Genomic DNA, 23,812 nt, shown 5'->3' on the forward strand with positions numbered 1-23,812 from the left:
AAGGGAAGATGGGAGGCAGGAGGGTGGCGGCGGCGGTGGTGGTGGTGGTGGTGGTGGTGGTGGTGGGAGGAATTGATAAAATTCTTGGGAAATATGAACTCTGTTTATAAATAATAGTTTATATGGAGGGAAGATGAGAGGTGGGTGGTGGAGGGGATCGGGAGGAACTGATGAAATTATCGGAAAATATGAACTCTGTTCATAAATAATTTGAGAATAAAGTAACAATTCACCAAATAGTTTAAATTCACTATGTTGTTGAGAGGAATATCTTTTGGATGAATGTTTTGTTTATGTGCTTACTGATGACTATACGTCGCAATTATTCAGTGAGTTGCTACCTTTACTCCTTAAATTATTTATATTCCACCAAGAACTTTCCATTATCACAGACATGAACTGACAAGAATACCAAATTCAACATGGGACAAGAAAGGCATATATTCGTCTTGTTTGTACTCATGCTGTGCTTGGTATTATTTTCTACATACCTTCACTGATACATTATAATAATGTACATAAATAATCTGGATTTGAGGAGGCTAGATACAGGCATGTCTACCACTAAAATAGGTCATAGTAGAAACAACATTTTTGGTAGGGGAGGTGCAGGGACAGGCAGGGAGGAAAATGTCTAGATAATGTGTTTCAAACTCAAACCTAATATTATACACATGACAGAGATGTAACGTATCATGTACACATGTATTTTACATTTAAGACACAGGACACATCAGTATAGACATGTCTGTGAATGAAATAGCTTTTCATTACATCTTTATGTATACTTTATACAAACAAATACAAAATATTAATCATGCTGTGTTACATAAATATTATTACAGACAGTAATAAAATTGTACATAAACAACAGTAGCCTTATAAGAGTATTTTAAATGGGGAGTTTAATATAAATATTATATCTAAAGCATTGAAGTCTATCAAAATGAGATAAATCGTAATATAAAAGAATATATTAAAAGAAAAAAAACATGGATAAATCATGGCATGGAGTTACTCAGATTCACAAAGCCAAAACAGTACAATATGGGACATTTATGTTTAATAAAAATTTGTAATGTTGATTTCAATAACAGGGTGCAAAGCACTTTTTTTACACATAGCACAAATGTGTGCAAAAGTGTGTGGGTTTGAACAAAGCTTGAGTAACACCAAATTTATACAATAGGATGAGAAGTGAAAAATTATTAGAAGAAAACAAAATCCTGCCCCCTGTCTGTTTAACAATGAAAAAACACCATCTGGATCACTCAGTACATTTTTATTTTTACTTCGATTACTGGTTTTGACCTAGCATACAGATCATCTTCAGATTCAAAACTCTGTTTGATATAATGAAAAAACACTACCTGGATCACTCAGTATATTTTTATTTATACTTTGATTACTGGTTTTGACCTAGTGTACAGATCACGTTCAGATCCAAAACCAATGCTGAAAAGTATAGTTTGGCCACAAGAATAAGCAGACCTTTTTGTCTTAAAGGCGAGTATCACATGAGCTCCTAGAGCAGAACATGTGACAAATGTGGGTTCGGTCATGAACGGTGCAGTTCTTCTAACAATAAAAGTAGATATAGGAAATCAGATCAGATTAGTTTGTCAGAAGCCAATAAGTTTGGCAAGGATGTATCCTCAATCCGATGATATTTGCCATGTACCTAGATATTTAGGGAAATACAAAATCTGTAGAACAGAAAAGGTCTTCATGTCAGCAGCTTGTGACATAATATCATGAATGAATTGAAGGACTGAGAAATGAAAGTGAATGTGTTTCATAGCACCAGATACGATGAGAGGTGATTATATCAAGTAAGTGTTATTATTTCTGAAGATGATGCAGTCGAAATACTGACAAGGCACAAAAACGCTGGACGCAGACACAACCATACAGAACATGTTAATGAGTTCATGCATGCTTCATTCTAATAAGATATATGTCAGGTTATAAGTAATAAAATTATGGAAGTATACATTTAAACTCTACAAAATATGATAACAATTTGCTCTATTGTTACCACCCGGAAGCCAAGAAGTGTGATTACACCCTAAGCACTCATTCATGATGATAATTAAAGACAATCTGTTTGAGAAAAACAAAAGTAAATCTGTCAGTAACTCACAGACAACAAACTGACTGACTTTCAAGCAGGTAGGAAACTTATGCCAGATTTTACGAAGGAAAGATGAAAAACTTAAGCAATTCTGATTCACTGCAGCCATAGGTTCAGTTAGAACCCTACACTAAACTGCAATGTTGTGATCTGTCAGTCCTCGTACAGTATTTTTAATAATGACTGCTTGTATTATTGGTTTCCTGAGAAATCAAAGAAAATCAAAATAATGACTGCTTTATATAGAACATTATATACTATAAACCAGGACACACATATGCTTTCATGTTAGTATATGAAACCAATGAATACATATAAAAAGGTGACAGAATAGTGAAATAGGCAGGATGTACACTGAGACATCAAATTATTATATTTTACCTGTCCAGTATTTGACTCTGTTTACCGTTTCACATACAAACAGTTTAAATGAGTGTTTAAGTACTCTGCTGGGCAACATCAGAAACCAAGAAATTTTTTACACCACATGTTTTTAACATATACATAGTTGTCCATGTTCCCTGTATGAGAAGAAACATACTGCAGGGAAGCAATACATAACTCATGACAAAATCAATTACTCAGTTTAGAGCTGTTGTTTGGTTCTGCTCCAAGCTACATGTGAACATAATTTATTATCTAGTACTATTGTATGTGAAGTTAATATTATTTTCAAGGGCCAAAATATAAATGATAACAAAAACATGTCAACAGAAAACAAAAACAAATTGAATTCGAAACTCAAAATATAGGCAATGTAATAACTATTCCAGATATGTGTTGCAAGCAATCCAACATTCGTTACACTCTACTAGCAACACATGAATCTCAGATAACTGTGACTTTGCAGTCAGTGGCAAAGAGGCAGGCAGTATCTAACACTAGTGTAATGCTGGCCATGAACTAAATCTAAAACAATATATTTTACTCATTGATAGCCAACTGGAGAAATGACATTTTTTCAAAGGTGACATTTATGATGGCATTGCAGATAATTTTCTGAAAGATAATATTCTTTTCTGTGAATAGAGTTCCTTCAAAACTGATTTTTAGAATGTGTACATTAACGAATACTCTGCCATTTGCTAAGCCACAAGTTTTTCTGCTGTATTTAAAAGATACACCATGAAAACAATTAAATCATATATAATAACAATATCACATGAAAGTATTTTCTTGGTATCAGTATTTAATCTAGAACTTCATTGAAATGCCCACATCTCTCTATATAAAAATGACATCATCTCCAATAAGTAACTTTAGCGACCTTGGTATCTTTACTGCCTCTCTCTGTCATGATCTATATTTCCTATAATTAGTTTCTGTCGTATATCAAAAATGAAATTTAACCTGTACATAGCTTTTACATGGAGCACACAGCTATGTAGATAAAATGGCACAATCACTGACTCTGAAATGCTTAGGAAGCTAAATTTGAAGTAGATACACAAATTTTTGTTAAAATGGTATTATAAGATAAATGATTAAATCGACACCAAGATTACAAGACCCATAATGTTTAAGCCATCTTATTACCCATTTGTATACCATGGACAGCTTGGTGTCACAATTTCAAAAGTGGAACACAAAATAATTTTCAAATTTTCTGTTTTGGTACTCCAACAATATACAGCTGTATTTCATACTTAAAGCCAATGTTTTTTCAATTGTTGATTACAAAATATTTATTTATAAAGGCAAACTCTGTAACTTTTGATAAGTATCATTCCAGTAAAAAGTCACATCACCACTGGCGTGAACAGTGACAATATAGTAAGTTTCTAATATGTCCTTCCAATGTTCACAATAAACTGTAATTCTCTTTGCAATGACCAAGAATGATACCGACTGCATTCATTGTACTCCACCAACAAAGGGTAAAACTGCACTGGCATAACCACTTTGATCAAAAATATTGTCTTATTAAAACTGGCCTTCTTTATCAAACAATATGCCACACATTTAAACAAATTTTTTGTTACAGGTCCCCAATAAGATGAGAGAGATTTTAAAGATAGCAATGACTATATGATGCTAACATATATAACAGGCAAAAAACAGCATCAAGGAAGAAAGTAGACAAGAAATGGTTATAACACATATAAAAATGTTTATACAAATGATTATCAACAGTGTATGGGAATCAACGTGCAATAAATGACGACTTGCATGTTTCTTAGCATTTAAGTAAAAGAAATATCCCACAATTTTAAGGTTTAGGAAACCCGAAACAGGGTATTGTGCCTGAGTTACAGAATTAACAAACCACATATTTTATCACAAAGAAAATGATATTCAATTTTTCAGTTTTTATTATTGTACAAACTTTATGTAAGAAATAATTATACACAAATGAAAGATTTTTTATAAAAATAATGCACATATCTTAAATATATGATCAGTCATACAAAGAAGACACTGCTATGGTAGATCCAGCATGGATGATGTCCACAGTGCTCTCAGCCTAAACAGAAACAAAAGTGAATCGCTTAATATAGCGCACAAATAATATGTTTTCTATTTTATGGAACAGCTATTACAAAGCTACTAGCCTTTGCTAATTGGTACATGATTATTCTGATTATCATCCTATAAGATGCAGTCACTGTATGAAGAGTGTCTTTTTAATAAAGTATTCGAATTGACTGAATACAAAATGTGATTGAGTGCAGTACCCAACTTGCTTAAGCATGTGCACATTCTGCAAACATGAAACGCCAAAATCTCTCATAATATCACTGCCCTCTCCCTCCCTCCCTTCCTCTCTCTCTCTCTCTCTCTCTCTCTCTCTCTCTCTCTCTCTCTCTCTCTCTGACTATGATTTACAATGGCTGTGGGGAAAAAATCCTCTCATGTGAATTATGGCCAGTGATTTTAGATGTTAGGGTAGAAGGCCATAGGCCATGATGAAGCTGAAATTCAGTATCAACTATGTCACATATGTTGTTCTTCTGCAGTGCAACAAGAGATGGCCATATTAATATGTGTGATAGTACAAAGAGTGGCAGGGTTAGCATTAAACCAGTTAACCCTTTCGCGGGCCATGCGGGATATACTTGCCACTAAATGTATTTCTGTATAGTGTTTAAGGGAATATGTGTTACCACTTCTGTGTGCTCCTGGCATCTAGCGGCATGCCACTGCATCAACTGTAGTTTCTGTTTGTTGTGAAATATAGCCTTAAAAGGATCGTTTTCCAATGTGGTAAGTAAACTTTAATATCGGTAACAAATATTTTTAAAATAAAGTAAAAGAAAACATAAAATAAAAACAGAAAACACTATTCATTATTTTTTTACATGTAATGGCAACACACAACAACTCACAATAGGAAAGTGGAAAATCCAATTACCATCACAATTTTAATACATCACAAAGGTGCCATGGTGATATACACTATGTGATCAAAAGTATCCAGACACCCCCAAAAACATATGTTATTCATATTAGGAGCATTGTGCTGTCACCTATGCCAGATACTCCATATCAGCGACCTCAGTAGTCATTAGACGTCATGAGAGAGCAGAATGGGTCACTCTGCAGAACTCACACACTTCGAACGTGGTCAGGTGATTGCGTGTCACTTGTGTCATACATCTGTATGTGAGATTTCCACACTCCTCAGCACCCCTAGGTCCACTGTTTCTGATGTGTTAGTGAAGTGGAAACATGAAGGGACATGTAAAGCACAAAAGTGTACAGGCTGACCTAGTCTGTTGACTGACAAGAGACTGCTGACAGTTGAAGAGGGTCGTAAAGTGTAAGAAGAAGACATCTATCCAGACCATCACACAGAAATTCCAAACTGCATCTGGACCCACTGCAAGTACTATGACAGTTAAGCGGGAGGTGAGAAAACTTGGATTTCATGGTCGAGAGGCTGCTCATAAACCACAAATCACACCAGTAAATGCCAAACGATGCCTTGCTTGGTGTACGTAGTGTACACATTGGACGATTGAACAGTGGAAAAATGTTGTGTGGAGTGACAAATCATGGTACACAATAAGGCGATCTGATGGCAGGGTGTGGGTATGGCAAATGCCCAGTGAACATCATCTGCCAGCATATGTAGTGCCAACAGTAAAATTCGGAGGCGCTGCTGTTATGATGTGGTTGTGTTTTTCATGGAGGGAGCTTGCACCCCTTGTTGTTTTGTGTGGCACTATCATAGCACAGGCCTACATCAATGTTTTAAGCACCTTCTTGCTTCCCACTGTTGAAAAGCCATTCAGGGATGGTAATTGCATCTTTCAACAAGATCAGGCACCTGTTCATAATGCACGGCCTGTGGAGGAGTGGTTACACGACAATAACATCCCTGTAATGGACTGGCTGGCACAGAGTCCTGACCTGAACCCTATAGAACACCTTTGGGATGTTTTGGAATGCCGACTTTGTGTCAGGCCTCACCAACCAGCACTCTGCTCAGTGCAGCACTCTGTGAAGAATAGGCTGCCATTCCCCTAGAAACCTTCCAGCACCTGATTGAACATATGCCTGTGAGAGTGGATGCTGTCATCAAGGCTAAGGGTGGGCCAACACCATATTGAATTCCTGCATTAATGATGGAGGGCACCACGAACTTGTACGTCATTTTCAGCCAGGTATCCGAATACTTTTGATCACATAGTGTATGTACCACCACAGTTTTTGGTCCTACAACACAGCAATAAAATTATCAAAAAATAAGTAGAGTCAGTTGATCACAGTTCTAACAGGATAGAGAGAGAGAGAGGGAAAAAAAAAAGTCTTCACTGAGTTGCTACACAAAATGTGCCTGTGAAAGTGTTAAGTATGTGAATGAAAATGTGTTGGAAATAGCTCTGTTAATGCAGCACTAGATTATGATGAGAAATTTGAATTGTCAAAAATCAAAGTGAAAAGCGAATGCATGTGGATTTCACAATACAGTTTTGAGTAGCATCTTTTCTTGTGAGTCAGTTGTCACTTTACAGATGCAGGAGACTAGAGACATTGATTTTATAGAGAATGCAAACCCTGAAAGTAATACTATACTAAGGAGAAATATGAAATATCCTCTTACTGTTCAGTGATTTCCTGTGAATAGCAGAAGAAAATATAAAACGATGTATTTATTTCAAAATAAGCAACAGGTAAACAACTAAATTGTTATTTCACTACTATACCTTAACTCTTCATCTGCAAATCAAATTAAATATAGAAGAAAGAGGTAATATGCGAAGCATCTCATTCAGTTGCAATCTGTGTTGCTCAAAGGGAGTGCTTAGATTCAGCATCAATGGGGTAATAGCAATTTATACAGACAAAAATGATTAAGAAATTGTTATTTAAATTCTTTAAGTTACAGTATCAAAAAAATTCATTTATAAATTGAGTGACAAGCAACTAACGATTCTTTGTGCCATAACAATCTGCAAATAACTTCAAATAATTATGTCTATGTGCTTTTCACTGATATACCAGTATTCTGTTTCCTTTGAAATTTTTGCAAGCGCTAACATTTTTACAAGCACAATACAGTGCCCGCTTCCAAGGCCGAGGTCACTAATGCACACTTGTACGGTGGCACTCAACCCAGGGAGCAGCTAGCTTGAATCCTAGTTATGGGAAAAATTTTACTGCCAATATTTGGCTGGTGAGGGGTGGAGGGGTGGTGGTGTAAAGTTTCCCATCACCAGACTTTGTGTTAAAATCCTGGTTTAAATACTAAACCTTGCTGCAGTGTCTCATGAAGTGAGGGCATGTGATGCTATTGGTGGTGATCTGTCTGGATGGGGATGTTAAGCTTTACACTCCCAGGTGTGCACGCACGCACGCGCGCACACACACACACACACACACACACACACACACACACACACACACACGTAGTGTTATAAATACTGTATGGAGAATGTTGCAAATAAATAAACAAAAAAAGAATAATTCAGTGAATACTTTCTTTACCACAAGCCCTTACAACATTTTGAAGTCTGCAGAATGAATTTCCCACAAGGTGATTCTTGAATAATTATAGAATTCACCAGGAATGGCATAGAGAAAATGCACTCATAATCTCCATTGATGTGATCAACGTCTGGATTTTCTTAACAATGGTGCACCATGTAGCTCAGTGCACAAAATTATGGCTAACAGGTTAACAGTGTTTTCATTTCTAGTTATCTCAGCAAGTACACAGGTAAAAACAAATCTTTTAAGACCTTTTCTACTCTTGCATGATAACAACATAAATCACCTTCTACGTCTACATTCATACGCTGCACCACTGTGAAGTTTATGGCAGAGGGTACTGTGCACTGTGTCCTCATTAGTTCTATGGGACTGATACATAAGGATTTGTAGCATACTCCTACATCCATAACTTAAAGCTGATTCTTGAAAGTTTGCAAGCAGTCTTTCTCTGAATAGTATGCATCTATCCTTAAAGTACATGTCACTGCAGGATTTACAGCATTTCTGTAACACACTGCCATGGGGCAAACAAACCTGTGACCATTTGTGGTGCCCATCTTTGTATGTGTTTAAACATTCCCTCTTAGTCCTATTTCATACAGATTCCACACACTTGAGCAATATTCTAGGATTGGGTTGTGAGAATGTTTTGTAAGCAATTTCCTTTGCCAACTGACTGCATTTCTCTAGTATTCTGGCAATGAACCAATGTCTACCACCTGCTTTATGTATGTGTACACTTCTATTTTTCTGAACACTTAAAGAAAGTTGACAATCTTCACACCACTTTGAAGTATTATCAAGATCCGCATGAATATCTGTGTAGCTTTTTCCACACATTACTTTGCTATAGATGACTGCAACTTCTGAGAATAGTCTGAAGTTACTATTAATATTTTCAGCGAGGTCCTTAACATACAACACGAACAATAAGGATTCCAGCACACTTCGATGGGGTACTCCTGAAGTTACTTCTTGATATGATGTCAATGACTCTCCATCTAAGATAACACACTGTGCCCTCCCAACCAAAAAATCCTCAATCCAGTCACAGCTTTTGCTTGATATTCCATATAGTCATACATTTGACAATATACCTTCATGTATTGAGTCAAACTCTCTTCAGACTTCAAGAAGTACTTCATCTACCTAATTGCCTTAACCCATGGCTTTCAGGATGTCTTGTGAGAAAAGCACAAGATTGGTTTCACATGACTAATGTTTTCAAAATCCATGCTGATTGGCTTGGAGGAAGTTATCCTGTTTGAGATTCCTTATTATATTTGAGATCAGAGTATATACTAAGACTCTGAAACAAATGGTTATCAGATAAACTGGGTGCTAATTTTGTACTCAGTTCTGCTCTTCTTCTTGTAGACGGGTGTCTCAAGAGCTTTCTTCAAACTAATAGGCATGGTTTCTTGTTTGAGTAATCTGCAATATATTATGTTTAAAAAAAATACGCTAACTCGACCACACATTTCTCATAGAATCTGACAGGGATTACATCAGGTCCTGGAGCTCTGTTCAGCTTTAGTGATTTCAGCTGTTGCTCAACATCACCGACACTAGTCTCTATTGATGATCTTTGCAGTGGTATGAAAATTAAATTAGGGGAGAACACATGGATTTTCCAAAGTTAAGAAACATCTGGAAATGAGAGTTCAGTATCTCTGATTTTGCTTTACTATCCTCAATCTGAGTTCCTGTCTTGTCCTTGAGTGTCTGGACACTAAATTTGACATCAATAACAGCCTTTATGTATGATTAGAATTTATATGGGATTTACGAGAGATCTTTCAATAATATTCTGCTAAGGTAGTCATTAAAGGCTTCGCACATTGCTCTGCTGATAGTAATACACATTTCAGTTACCATCTCTTCCTCTACAGCCTTATGCTTTCTAGTATACCTATTATGTGGCACTCTGTTTCTTAATCATAACTGTATACCATGAAGACTACATCCCATCATGAGCTGTTTTATGAGGTATACAATTTGGTCAGAAACAATCTGAGGAGCTCGTACAGCTGTTGCAGGATAGGTTGTGCTGAGAAATAATAATAATTCAATATGTTGCACTGTTTCTGAGTTAATCTGCATTGAAGTTAGGCAATTAGGCCACTGCACATGCAAATTCAAGCAGCCTGCCAGATACAAATAGTTTTAGTTGTTCTCATAGCGCAGGTGTTCCTGACTGTGAGTGACTTATCAGCTTCTGGCTCAATTTTGATCCTTACTCAGGGTTGTCACAAGTTTCCCCATGTGAAATTCCCAGATATTTCCCTGATTTCCAGACAAGTTTTAGCATTTTTCCCTGACAAATTTTGAGATTTCAAGGGTAAGTTCAGCCATAAGTTGACAAACTGTCTTTGCAGAAACAATAGTGCAAAAGAGGAAATATCTAAAAAGAAAGTTTGCAAGCAGGTGGTGCTTCCTGATGTGAACAAAAGTCTTAAATACTAACATCCATATCTTTTATAATGAACTGCTTTAGATGGAGAAAGCAAATCAAATGGTATATGTGTTTCATTAAGACCACTGATGTTATTTTATTTCAGTAAAATGAAACCCATTTGGTGGCAAAAATACGCATTTCCTTGGAGTTGCAAGACAGATTTAAAATACCCTCACTGATTTCTGAAATAACCTCAGAAAAAAGTAGGCCTCTTGAAAGAAGTGTATAAGGCGGGGAAGAACTGTGTAAAAAACAGTGTAGGTGACTGCCAATAAAATGTTGGTTCTACTATGTTCGCTATTGTCAATTATTTTGCAAGTATTGTGTGAATTTTTTCTTTCAAGAAATATATGAGTACAAAGTATACAAACAGCCAGTGACTGTCACAATTTTTTTCTTCTTATTGTTCATACTTTCTAATGTATAAACTACTTTAGAAGTGCCGAAATGTACAAGAAAAAATAAAATGTCTGTAAAACACCACACTGTACAATGTATTTGTGGTGAGACAGTCACAATTCCTGAAACCCATCACCCATGGCCTCTGGCCTGCTGAGGAGCACCGCAGTCCTGGGTTCATGGTTAAACTATGAAAATCCACTGCATTACACCACACACAAACAGACCCCGCCTGTGGGCAGATCAGTGAGACTAGGTCAGACGGACAGGGTCTACATATTAGCAGGAACCGAATGGCTTCAGATTGGCAGGCCTGATCCATTACAGATACCCGCAGAAATGGCCTGTGGTTTTGGCCATCATGGAAATCCACACTTGTAGCCAGCTATTCATGAGCCACAGACACCATGTTGATGAGACCACAGTGATCAATCCATGTGACTGATAACTTGTTCAAATACTCTGAGAGCAATAATGATGAGGATAGGTAGCAACTCACTGTAAAGATGATTACTGAGTCACAGACAGGCATGTAGAAAAGACAATCACACTCTCACAACTAAATTTTCAGTCATAGCTTTTGTCAGAAAAACGAGAGCACACACACATACACACATTCACACAATCACTCAGATACAATTCTTGCACACATGACCACCATTTCCGGCCACTGCATCTACAGTCTCTGAGGATCAGATCCAAACAAACTACTACTCATGCCTCCCTGCCTTTCGTTGCAGCTGCTAGGTATGGCACCACTGACAGCATGCTGAGGGGAGTGGTAGGAAGGGGAGAAGCATTAGTAATGAGGGAATACGGAAGTGGCGAACGTACTCAGCTGCACCCAGCCAATAACGATATATGACACCTCAGTAAACAAACCATTTCATCTACTGAGACAAAAACAAGATTTTTCCAGTGTTTTTTTTTTTCCCCAAATTTCTTTAATATTTCCCTAATTTGCCTGATCCTACCCTTGTCCAATTTTTGTATCACTTTCTTGTTCAGTTTTAGGAAATCAAATGAAGAACACATGTGGCAACACCATCTCTGGAGCGCCGCTTCAATCTGCGTGCACAACAAACTGATTGACTAACTTCAATGCTAATTAACTTGGAAATGGTGCAACATAACACATCTTTTTCTTGACAATTATTTCTCAGCACAACCTACCATGCAATACCGTTACAAGCTTTTCTGATCGTGACCACCCTGTATATTGGTCCAGCACGTTGTCACCTACTTTTTTAAACTTCAGCCACAACGTCAGCAACTTCAACAGCAAACAGTTTCAAGCAAATACACATTTGTCATCAATGGATCAACTGATCAAAAATAAAATAAACTTGGTATCTGTCATGCTGAAGTAACAGCTTACATTGCACACTGAAATACAAAAATATTATTTAAGATCAGCTGAATTGGATGGAGATGCTTCAACTGTCAGTTGGGTCCAGTAAAATGCAGAAGAAGAATATCGCTGAACATCAAAACAGAGTAAGCTCTGTAACCATTGAATCAGAATTAAAGACTTTTCTGTGTGCAGACAGATTAAATTAACCTGCAGTTCAGAGACAGGGAGGCCCAGAGGCAGCAGTCATGTATGAGTGAGTTGTGCTTGAGTGCATGTGTTTTCTACTTTAGAAGATGGCCTTTTGGCTGAAGGCTTAAATGTATGGTATAGCAGTCTTTTCAACGTGCCTGTCTATAAGTTAACATCTCCTCTATATGGTGAGTAACAGTCAACCCTTTTCATAATATCAGCACAACAGAGTAAGTAATATAGTGTAATTTATGAAAATCTGTGTATTTTATCTTACACACTTTGCTCAAAATTACATAAGATTTTTGATATGAATTCTTTAGAAATCTTACCTTACTACTTACTGAAGTGATGAACATTGAGGATAATACTGTTTTAGAAGTTTTTGTTGATATGGTACACCCAAAAACAAGTGTAATGACACTAGAAATTTCTCACACTCAGACTGTGTGTCACTTTTCTTCTTCGTTGCTTTGCACACTACACGATTGCTGGAGGATGGGACTGGGAGGGGAGACAAACCAATAAAATGTGTCCAATTTGCTGCTTGCAGTCTGACAGGAGAAATTCCATACTGGGAGCTGTCTATTGTTGTCTGCTCTAGTATGTCCTCAGCTACCTGAATTTTAACTGATTGAAACAAAAAGTTTCTCCTGTCAATCTGTTTAGTAGGACATATGCATAGACCATCCCTATGTCCACGAGGTAAATGAAAATGTTCTTATATCCTTTGGTGTATCTTTTCATGGGAGGCAAGAAAGATGAATGACTGCTGGTTCACTGAATTATTGTATTGTACAACAGCTTGGTGCATCTGGACTGAGATTTGTTTTACCTTTCAGTTTTTCTTGTTGCTGTCATATTGGCATCTGTATGGACAGTGGATAGAATATTTGAACTCCAGGTAGGAATATCAGCAATGTAGGAAAAGACACATTGCTACTTACTGCAAAGAAGACATGTCAAGTTGCAGACAAGCACGACTGACACTCACATATAGGTTTCGGCCACAGCCTTCATCAGTAAAGAGAGACACACAGGGATGCAACCGGCAATCTGGAGGGGAAGGAGAAGGTGAAGGGTAAGGGATAGTAGTGTACAGGTGGGATGAGAAGTGAATGCTGTCTGGTGGAGTGTGCTGGGAGTAGATTCCAACAGGAACAGTATCAGTAGATTATGGGGCAGGGAGTTGGGGGGGGGGGGGGGGGGAAGGAGCAAAAAATGAGAGGAGTGGGGAAAGACAGGTGAATGCACTGGCAGAGGGCTGCAAATAAACAAAGAGAGCGATGAGAATGGGGAGGAGGTGGGTGGAGACAGTATGTTACCACTGTAGTTTGAGGCCATGATAATTATGAGAGAAGAGAATGTGTTGTAAGGATAACTCCCATCTGCGCAATTCAGAAAAGCCGGTGGTGGAGGGAAGGATCCAGATGGCTCAGGTAGTGAAGCAGCCGTTGAAATCAAGTGTGTTATGTTCAGCTGCATGTTGTGCCACAGAGGGGTCTACTTTGTTCTTAACCACAGTTTGGTGGTGGCCATTCATCCTAGTTGACAGCTAGTTGGTAGGCATACCAATATAAAAAGCTGTGCAATAATAGCAGCAAAGCTTGTAAATGACACGGCAGCTTTCACACGTAGCACAGCACCTGATGGAGTAGGGCAAACCTGTGACAGGACTGGAATAGGAAGTGCTGGGCGGGCGGATTGGGCAGGATCTGCACCTAGGTCTTCCACAGGGATATGATCCTTGTGGCAAGGGGTTGGGATTGAGAGTGGCATAGGAATGGGCTAGGATGTTGTGGAGGTTGGGTGGCTGACAGAACACCACTTTAGGAGGGGTGGGCAGTATCTCGGGTAGGATGTCCCTCATTTCAGGGCATGATGACAAGTAATCAAAGCCCTGGTGAAGGATATGGTTCTGTTGTTCCAGTCCAGGGTGGTACTGGGCGAAAAAGGGGACACTCCTTTGTGGCTGGTTTTTGGGGTGGTGGGAGGATTATGGTTGTTACAGGAAATGGCAGGGGAGATCTGTTTGTAGACTAGGTCTAGGGGATAGTGTGTGTCTGTGAAGGCCTTGGTGACACACTCAGCATACTGAGCAAGGGAGTTTTTGTCACAGAAGATACGCTGTTCCCCGGTAGCCAAGCTATATGTGAGGGATTTTTTGGAGTGAAAGGGATGACAGCTATCAAAATACAGGTGCTAGTGGTGGCTGGTGGGTTTAATGTTGACAGAGGTACGGATGGAGCCATCAGAGAGGAAGAGGTCAACATCTCGAAAGGCGGCACCTGGGTTGTGGACGACCACATGAACCGGATGGGAGAGAAGGTGTTGAGGTTGTAAAGGACTAAAGATAGGGTGTCTTGGCCCTGAGTCCAGATCATGAAGATATTATCAATGAACCTGAACCAGACTAGGAGTTTGATGTTTTGGGAGGCTAGGAAGGGTTCCTCTACATAGCCCACAAGAAGGTTGGCACAGAACAGTGCCATGTGGGTGCCCATGACTGTGCCCCAGATTTGTTCATATACTGTCCCTTCAAATGAGAAGTAGTTGACGGTTAGGATAAAGTTAGTAAGGCATGTGAGGAATGAGATTATGGGCTTCGAGTCTGAAGGACGTAAGGGAATGTAGCGTTCAATAGTGATAAGACCATGGGCATGAGGGATGTTGGTCTATATGGAGGTGGCATCAACAGTGACGAGTAGGGATCCAGGAGGTGAAAGGGTGGGGATGGTGCAGAGGCGATGAAGGATGTGGTTGGGGTTTTTGATGTGGGAGGCTAGTTTATGGGCAATAGTTTGGAGGTGTCGATTAATGAGTGTCAAAATTGAAACTTCCTGGCAGATTAAAACTGTGTGCCCGACCGAGACTCGAACTCGGGACCTTTGCCTTTCGAGTCTCGGTCAGGCACACAGTTTTAATCTGCCAGGAAGTTTCATATCAGCGCACACTCCGCTGCAGAGTGAAAATCTCATTCTGGAAGTGTCAAAATTCTTTATGTGGGGGCACAATAACTAGCTACAATGGGGCATCCAGAATTGTTGATTTTGTGGATTTTGGGGAGCATGTAAAAGGTAGGTGTGCAGGGTGTCATAAGAGTGAGGAGAGAAATGTTCTGGGAAGTGCCTAAGGGCTTAAGCAGGGATTGGAGCTTTTATTGGACTGGACAGTAAAGTTCCCCACTAGGATAGCCACTTGCTCACAAACAGCCATTGATAATATCTTTATAGAAAAGTCAAATGAACAAAATTATATTACAAAACCAATAGTCAATGGCCTCTCAGACCATGACATGCAGTTCCTTCTGTTAAATGTTAATACTGAACAGGATATAAAATCTGTTAAATCTGAGCTCAAAAGGGTAATCAGTAAGCCAAAAATTGATTATTTTAGGACACTCCTCAGAGACATTCACTGGACTGATGTTTACAATGCTCATGGCATGAATGAAAAATATAACATTTTTGCTAATAAAGTGCTTACCTTATTCGAACACTGCTTTCCCCCAAAACTTACCAAGGTTAGAGCAAAGTCTACAAAGAAGCCATGGATTACTCGAGGAATAGGGGTATCTTGTAAAACCAAAAGAAAACTGTATCTGTCAATCCGAAACATTTCCAATGTTGATGCTATAGCACATTATAAGAAATACTGCAAAATATTAAAGACTGTAATACGGATGTCAAAGCAAATATATTACAAGGAAAAGATAGTCATATCAGATAACAAAATAAAGACAATATGGGATATAGTGAAGGAGGAGACCGGTAGAACCAGACATGAAGAGGAACAAATAGCATTAAGAGTAAATGATGCATTGGTGACAGATGTGTATAGTGTTGCAGAACTTTTTAACAAACATTTTATAACTGTTACTGAAAAGATGGGGTTGTCAGGTTCGGTAGATCCTGCTATGGATTACCTTAGACCAGACATTTCAAGTAACTTCCATAATATGAATTTGACCCTCACTACCCCAACAGAAATAATGTCCATCATAAAATCTTTAAAATCAAAAACATCTAGTGGGTATGATGAAATATCAACAAAGTTAATTAAAGAATGTGATTCTGAGCTAAGTAACATATTAAGCTATCTGTGTAACCAGTCGTTTATCAGTGGAATATTTCCTGAATGGCTGAAATATGCTGAAGTTAAGCCACTGTTTAAGAAGGGAGATAAAGAAATAGCATCAAATTTTCATCCAATTTCACTGTTGCCAGCATTCTCAAAAATTTTCGAAAAAGTAATGTACAGTCGTCTTTATAACCATCTTATCTCAAATAACATACTGTCAAAGTCACAGTTTGGATTTCTAAAAGGTTCTGATATTGAGAAGGCTATCTACACTTACAGTGAAAATGTACTTAATTCATTAGACAAAAAATTGCAGGCAACTGGTATATTTTGTGATCTGTCAAAGGCATTTGACTGTGTAAATCACAATATCCTTTTAAGTAAACTAGAATATTATAGTGTAACAGGAAATGCTGCAAAATGGTTCAAATCTTATATCTCTGGCAGGAAACAAAGGGTGTTATTAGGAAAGAGACATGTATCAAGCTATCAGGCATCATCCAACTGGGAACTAATTACATGTGGGGTCCCACAAGGTTCCATTTTGGGGCCCTTACTTTTTCTTGTGTATATCAATGACCTTTCATCAGTAACATTACCAGATGCCAAGTTTGTTTTGTTTGCCGATGATACAAACATTGCAATAAATAGCAAATCAAGTGTAGTCTTAGAAAGATCAGCCAATAAAATATTTGTGGACATTAATCACTGGTTCCTAGCCAATTCTTTGTCACTAAACTTTGAAAAAACACACTACATGCAGTTCAGAACTTGTAAGGGGTGTCCCAAGAGTATATGTCTAACATATGATGACAAGAAGATAGAAGAAGTGGACAGTGTTAAATTCTTGGGATTACAGCTTGATAATAAATTCAACTGGGAGGAGCACACCACAGAACTGCTGAAGCGTCTTAACAAATCTCTGTTTGCAATGCGAATTTTGTCAGACATAGGGGATATAAAAATGAAAAAGCTGGCATACTATGCTTCCTTTCATTCCATAATGTCATATGGGATTATTTTTTTGGGGTAATTCATCAAGCCAAGCTAAAGTTTTCCGGGCACAAAAACGTGCAGTAAAAATTATATGTGGTGTGAACTCAAGAACATCCTGCAGAAGCCTGTTTAGGGAACTAGGGATACTAACTACTGCTTCCCAATATATTTATTCCTTAATGAAATTTGTCATTAAAAATATATCACTTTTTCAAACCAACAGCTCAATTCATGGAATCAATACTAGAAATAAGAATAATCTTCACAAGGATTTAAAGTCACTTAGTCTTGTGCAAAAAGGTGTGCATTATTCAGGAACACACATTTTCAATAACTTGCCAGCAGCCATAAAAAGCTTAACAACCAATGAAATTCAGTTTAAGAGAAGCCTAAAGGATTTATTGGTGGCCAACTCCTTCTACTCCATTGATGAATTTCTTAGTAAAACCAACTGATTTGTATATAAGTACAACATAACTTCTGCACAATTTCAGTGCAGTAATGTGTTCACTGAAAATTTGTGTGGTTGTGTGTAAGTATAATCTAACTTCTGCACCATTTCAGTGCAGTAATGTGTTCATTGTAAATAAGTATTTCAGTAGTTGTATTACATGTTTATTACCTTATAAATAAATAAAAAACTTTTTTATTTTAAATTCAGTGCATTAGTATTTGTAAAATGACTCTTAGTGTTCATTAAAATATGACGATCATTCCACTTGGGACCTATGGAATGGTACATTAGCTTATTTGTTTTAGTTGTAAATATTTGTCATGTATTGTTGTTTTTCTGACATGTTCCACATCCTGGAGGACCTCCTCACTACGGATCAATTGGAATGAAAGTAAATCTAATCTAATCTAATCTAATCTGATCTGGAATGGGATCACTCTGGCAAAGTCTATAGGTGGAGGAGTCAGACAATTGGGGGGAGACCATCTGACAGGTACTCACGGCAGTTCATCACAACAGTGACCTTTATCTGCAGGTAGGATGATTAGGTCAGGATTTTTTTGAGGCTGTGTATGGTTGTTCTTTCTTCTACTGAAACGTTGGTGTTTTGAGGAAGGGACCTGGGGAAAGATGGTGAGGCTAAGTTGGAGGTAAGGAATTCCTGGAAGGTGACCAGCGGGTGGCTAGGTGGGAGGGGAGGAGGATAACGGTTGGATGGCCATATGAACTGGAAGATGCAGGGTTCTTTGTTGGAATTAGTTTTGGTTGGAGGGCTTAGCGGCATAGAAGTGTTCTCATTGCGGTGATCGGGAGAAGGAGAGTAGGTCTTTGACAAGTCCAGCATGGTTAAATTTGGGTGTGAGGCTAAAGGTGAGGCCTTCGGATAGGACTGAAATTTCTGTCGAGCTAAGGGTTTTGATGGAAAGGTTAACAACAGTGTTATAGGAATGTTTTGGCTCTGGATTTGGTGGAGAATTGGTAGAGACCTTTGGGAGATGTAGCAAGCTGAAAATGTCAGCTAGGCAGGGTTTAGCTGCTATGAGGTGTGGACGAGGAGGAACACTGGGGGTAAGATAGGGGTTGGATACTGGTGACCTGAGGCAGCCGTAGGATGTCAGCAGTTGGCTAATTTATGGAGGTGGTGTCTGGAATGCTCCTCCAGGTGCTGGAAAGCAAGGGACTCAATTTCAGAAATATTATGTATGGAGTAGGGATTGGAGAGTAGTAGTATCTTGCAGAGGGAGCAGAGGTGGTTCTGGCATGCCTGTGCCATGTAGATATGTTTTTGCTGTACCAGGTTTGTGAAGGCCAGGTATTGGTGGAATCTGAAAAGATGTAGCTCATTGTGAAAGGAGGAGTGGGACCCAGAGAAATGAATCTTTACAGTTATGTCATTTGGGGGGATTCCATGGTTTAACCAGCATTTGAGAAACAGGATGTGTGACTGGGTATTAGCCACAGAAAGAGAAACTCTTCTAAACTGGTGCAGAAAGATGGAGCAAGGGTCTGTCGTAGCAAGAATGGTGCAAAGGAAAAGGGAATGGCACAGAAATAGGCAAAATACGTGTTGACAGATGTGAGAGAAGCTGGATATATAAAAAGATGCACAAAGAATATGTACACACACAGATATTGAAAAATACACACATGTATGCACAAATAGGCAAAAATACATAAAAATACACAAGAATATGTGAAACCGTGTGCAACCACTAAAACTACTCACAAATACATCAAAAATGTACAGAAACATGGGTGAAAAGGAACGATGAGGTGTGTGTGTGTGTGTGTGTGTGTGTGTGTGTGTGTGTGTGTGTGTGTGTCCGTCCATGTGGGCGCGCGTGCGTGCATGCGTGTTTGTTGTAATAAGTGAAGAGAGAGGGAGGGGGATGGGTTACATCAAGGATTGAAAGTTCATGTGACACAGACAGGTGTGGAAGACAAGACTCTAAAGTATGTCAGGATGAGGGATGAAGTGGGATCAATAGGAATAAACGTAATTAACTATCAGAGGAAAGAATCTGGGGCATTATATGCTGCATGAACAATCCACATGTTCATGAAGTCTGTGTTGTGAATGGGTGGTTGTTGATACAGTGTGGCTTGCAAATAGATGCAGTTTGGAAGGTGGTGAATAAATACACAAACGAAGAGAAATAACAGACACTGAGAAGAGTCATACTATAGAGAAGAGTAACAAAGGTAAATATCACAGAGTTGTAGGATGGAAGAAAGGCGTTTGGCAAAAATCAAACAATGGAAACTCCTGGTAGGAATATGAACAATGCAGGAAAGATAGAGTGCTACTTACCATAAAGGAAACATGTCAAGTTGCAGACAGGCATGATTAAAAGACATTCACATGTAGCTTTCAGCCACAGCCTTTGTCACTGAAGACAGACAGACACACACACACACACACACACACACACACACACACACACACACACACAACCGTCAACTCCAGCATCTCAAGCCAGAACACAACATAATGTGGGATGAAAGTAACAATCTGGAGTAGGAGAGGAAGGGTAACGGGAAAGGATCATAGTGTGTGGGTGATGAGAGAGAAGAACACTGTCTTGTGGAGTGTGCAGGGACTAGACTCCAACAGGTGCAGTGTCAGGAGGTTATGGGGCTGGGAGATGGGGGGAAAAAGGAACAAAAAGTGAGAGGAGGGGGAAAGAAGAGTGAATGTGATAGCAGAGGGCTGCAAATAAACAAGGTGGGAGATAAGAATGGGGAGGAGATGATAGGACGTAGCAGGTGGAGGGTGTGGGGACAGTATGTTTACTGGTCTAGGGTGAAGCCAGGATAATTATAGGAGCAGAGAATGTGTTGTAAGGATAACTCCCATCTGCACAATTCAAAAAATCTGGTGGTGGAGGGAAGGATCCAGATGGCTTGGATAGTGAAGCAGCCGTTGAAATCAAGTGTGTTATCCTCAGCTGCATGTTGTAGCACAGGGGGGTCTACTTTGCTCTTGGCCACAGCTTGGTGGTGGCTGTTCATTCTAGTGGGCAGCTGGTTGGTAGTCATACCAATATAAAAAGCTGTGCAATGATTGTATCAGAGTTGGTAAATGACATGGCTGCTTTCACATGTGGCCCAGCCCCTGACGGGGCAGGATAAACCTGTGACAGGACTGAAATAGAAATTGCTGGGTGGTTGGCTTGGGCAGGTTTTGCATCTGGGTCTTCCACAGGCATATGATCCTTCCCCATAACACTGTTGTTAACCTTTCCATCAAAACCCTCAGCCCAACAGAAGTTTCAGTCCTATCCAAAGGCCTCACCTTTAGCCCTACACACAAAGTTAACCATGCTGGATTTGTCAAAGACCTACTCTCCTTCTCCTGATCCCTGCAATGAAAGCAATTCTTTGCCACTAATCCCTCCAACCAAAACAACCCTAATTCCAACACTGAGCCCTGCCTCTTCCAGTTCGTACCATCTAACCACCTGCTGGTCACCTTCCAGGAATTCCTTACTCTAACTTGGCCTCACCATTCTTCCCCAGGTCCCTTCCTCAGAACACCAACCTCTCAGTATAAGAAAAGAACAGCCATACACAGCCTCAAATCAAATCCTGATCTAATCATCCTACTTGCAGATAAAGGTTCCACCACTGTTGCGATGAACTGCAGAGGCTACATGGCAGAAGGCCTCCCCCAATTGTCTGACTCCTCCACCTATAAACTTTGCTAGCGTGATCCCATCCCAGAAGTAAAAAAAAAAAAACTCCAATCCCTACTTAAGGTCTTCGGCCCTTCCCAGAACATCTCCCGTGAATCCATTTCTCTCCTCACTCCTATGACACCCCACACACCTACCTTTTACATGCTCCCCAAAATCCACAAACTTAACAATCCTGGACGCCCCATTGTGGCTAGTTTTTGTGCCCCACTGAAAGAATTTTGGCACTCACTGACCAACACCTCCAACAAACTGCCTGTAATACAGCCTCCTATGGCAAACACACCTACCACTTCCTTCACCGACTCTCCACCACCCCTACCCTTTCACCTCCTGGATCCCTACTCATCACTGTTTATGCCACCTCCCTATACACCAACATCCCTCATGCCCATGGTCTTACCACTATTGAACACGATCTTTCCCAACGTCCATCAGATTCCAAACTCACTACCTCATTCCTCACACGCATTACTAACTTTATCCTTACCCACAACTGCTTCTCATTTGAAGGGACAGTAAATGAACAAATCTGTGGCATAGCCATGGGCACCTGCATGGCACTCTCCTATGCCAGGCCTTTATGGCACCCTCCTATGCCAACCTTTTTACAGGCCATCTAGGGGAGACCTTCCTAGCCTCCCAAAATGTCAAACCCCTAGTCTCGTTCAGGTTCATAGATGATATATTCATGATCAAGATTCAGGGCCAAGACACCCTGTCTTCGTTCCTTCATAACCTCATAACAATCTTTCCCATCTGCTTCACGTGCTCCTCCTCTCTGATGGCTCCATCCACACCTCTGGCAGCATTAAACCCATCAACCACTACTAGTACCTGTATTTTGACAGCTGTCATCCCTTTCATTTCAAAAAATCCCTTCTATATAGCCTGGCTACACAGGTACAGTGTATATGCAGTAGGAAAAATTCCCTTGCTCGGTATGCTGAGGCTCTCACCAAGGCTGTCACAGACAGGCACTAACCCCCAGACCATAATTCTCCCACTACCCCCAAAAACCAGCCACAAAGGAGTGTCCCCTTCATTGCCCAGTGCCACCCCAGGTTGAAACAATGGAACCAATTTCCTTCGACCAGGTTTTTACTACCTATAATCGTGCCCTGAAATGAGGGACATCCTACCTGAGATAGTTCCCACCCTTCCTAAAGTGGTGTTCCAACACCCATCCAACCTCCACAACATCTTAGTCCATCCCTATGCCACTCCCAATCCCAACCCCTTGCCACAAGAATCATATCCCTGTGGAAGACCCAGATGCAAATCAATCCACCCACCCAGCATTTCCTATCCCGGTCCTGTTATAGGTTTATACTAGCCATCAGACACTGGGCTACCTTTGAAAGCAGCCATGTCCTTTACCAGCCCTGCTGCTATCATTTGCCAAGACCAACGTAGAACCCACTACTGCACAACATGCAGCTGAGCATAACACACTTGATTTCAATGGCTGCTTCACTGTCCCAGCCACATGGATCCTTCCCTCCACCACCAGCTTTACTGAATTGCGCAGATTGGAGTTATCCTTACAACACATTCTCTGCTCCTATAATTATCCTCGCCTTAACCTACAGCAACATACTGTCCCCATATCCTACACACACTACGTCCTACCATCATCTCCCCATTCTCGTCTTCCACCTTGTTTATTTACAGCCCTCTGCCAACACATTCACCCATCTTTCCCTCTCCTCACACTTTTTGTTCCTCTTTTCTCCACCTCTCTGCCCATAACCTCCTGACAATGCACCTGTTGGAGTCTAGTCCCTGCACACTCCACCAGACAGCGTTCTTCCCTCTCACCACTCACTCACTACTATACTTTCCCGTTCTCCTTTTCCACCCCTTCCAGATCACTGCTTGCATCCCACATGATGTTGCATTTTGGCCCAAGGTGCTGGAGTTGGTGGATACGTGTGTGTGTGTGTGTGTGTGTGTGTGTGTGTGTGTGTGTGTGTGTGTGTGTTTACCAATGAAGGCTGTGGCTGAAACCTACATGTATCTTTTAATTGAGCCTGTCTGCTACTTGATGTGCCTTTTTTTACAGTAAAATCTATCTTTTCCTACCTTGTTGGATAGAATATTTACTTCTTTTTTA

General features: G+C 39.7%; 1 protein-coding gene across 1 annotated transcript in view; it reads right to left on the reverse strand.

Annotated features, from left to right (window-relative positions):
• Window positions 1-468: 468 nt before the first annotated feature.
• LOC126187388 (autophagy-related protein 2 homolog A) overlaps window positions 469-23,812 on the reverse strand; it is a 495,539-nt gene continuing 472,195 nt past the window's right edge. The window contains exon 37 of the mRNA XM_049928440.1: window positions 469-4,598. The gene's annotated coding sequence lies outside the window, so the exon portion shown is untranslated. The remainder of the gene's footprint in view (window positions 4,599-23,812) is intronic.

The sequence above is a fragment of the Schistocerca cancellata genome, chromosome 5 (assembly GCF_023864275.1).
Source record: "Schistocerca cancellata isolate TAMUIC-IGC-003103 chromosome 5, iqSchCanc2.1, whole genome shotgun sequence".
Taxonomy (NCBI): Eukaryota; Metazoa; Arthropoda; class Insecta; order Orthoptera; family Acrididae; genus Schistocerca; species Schistocerca cancellata.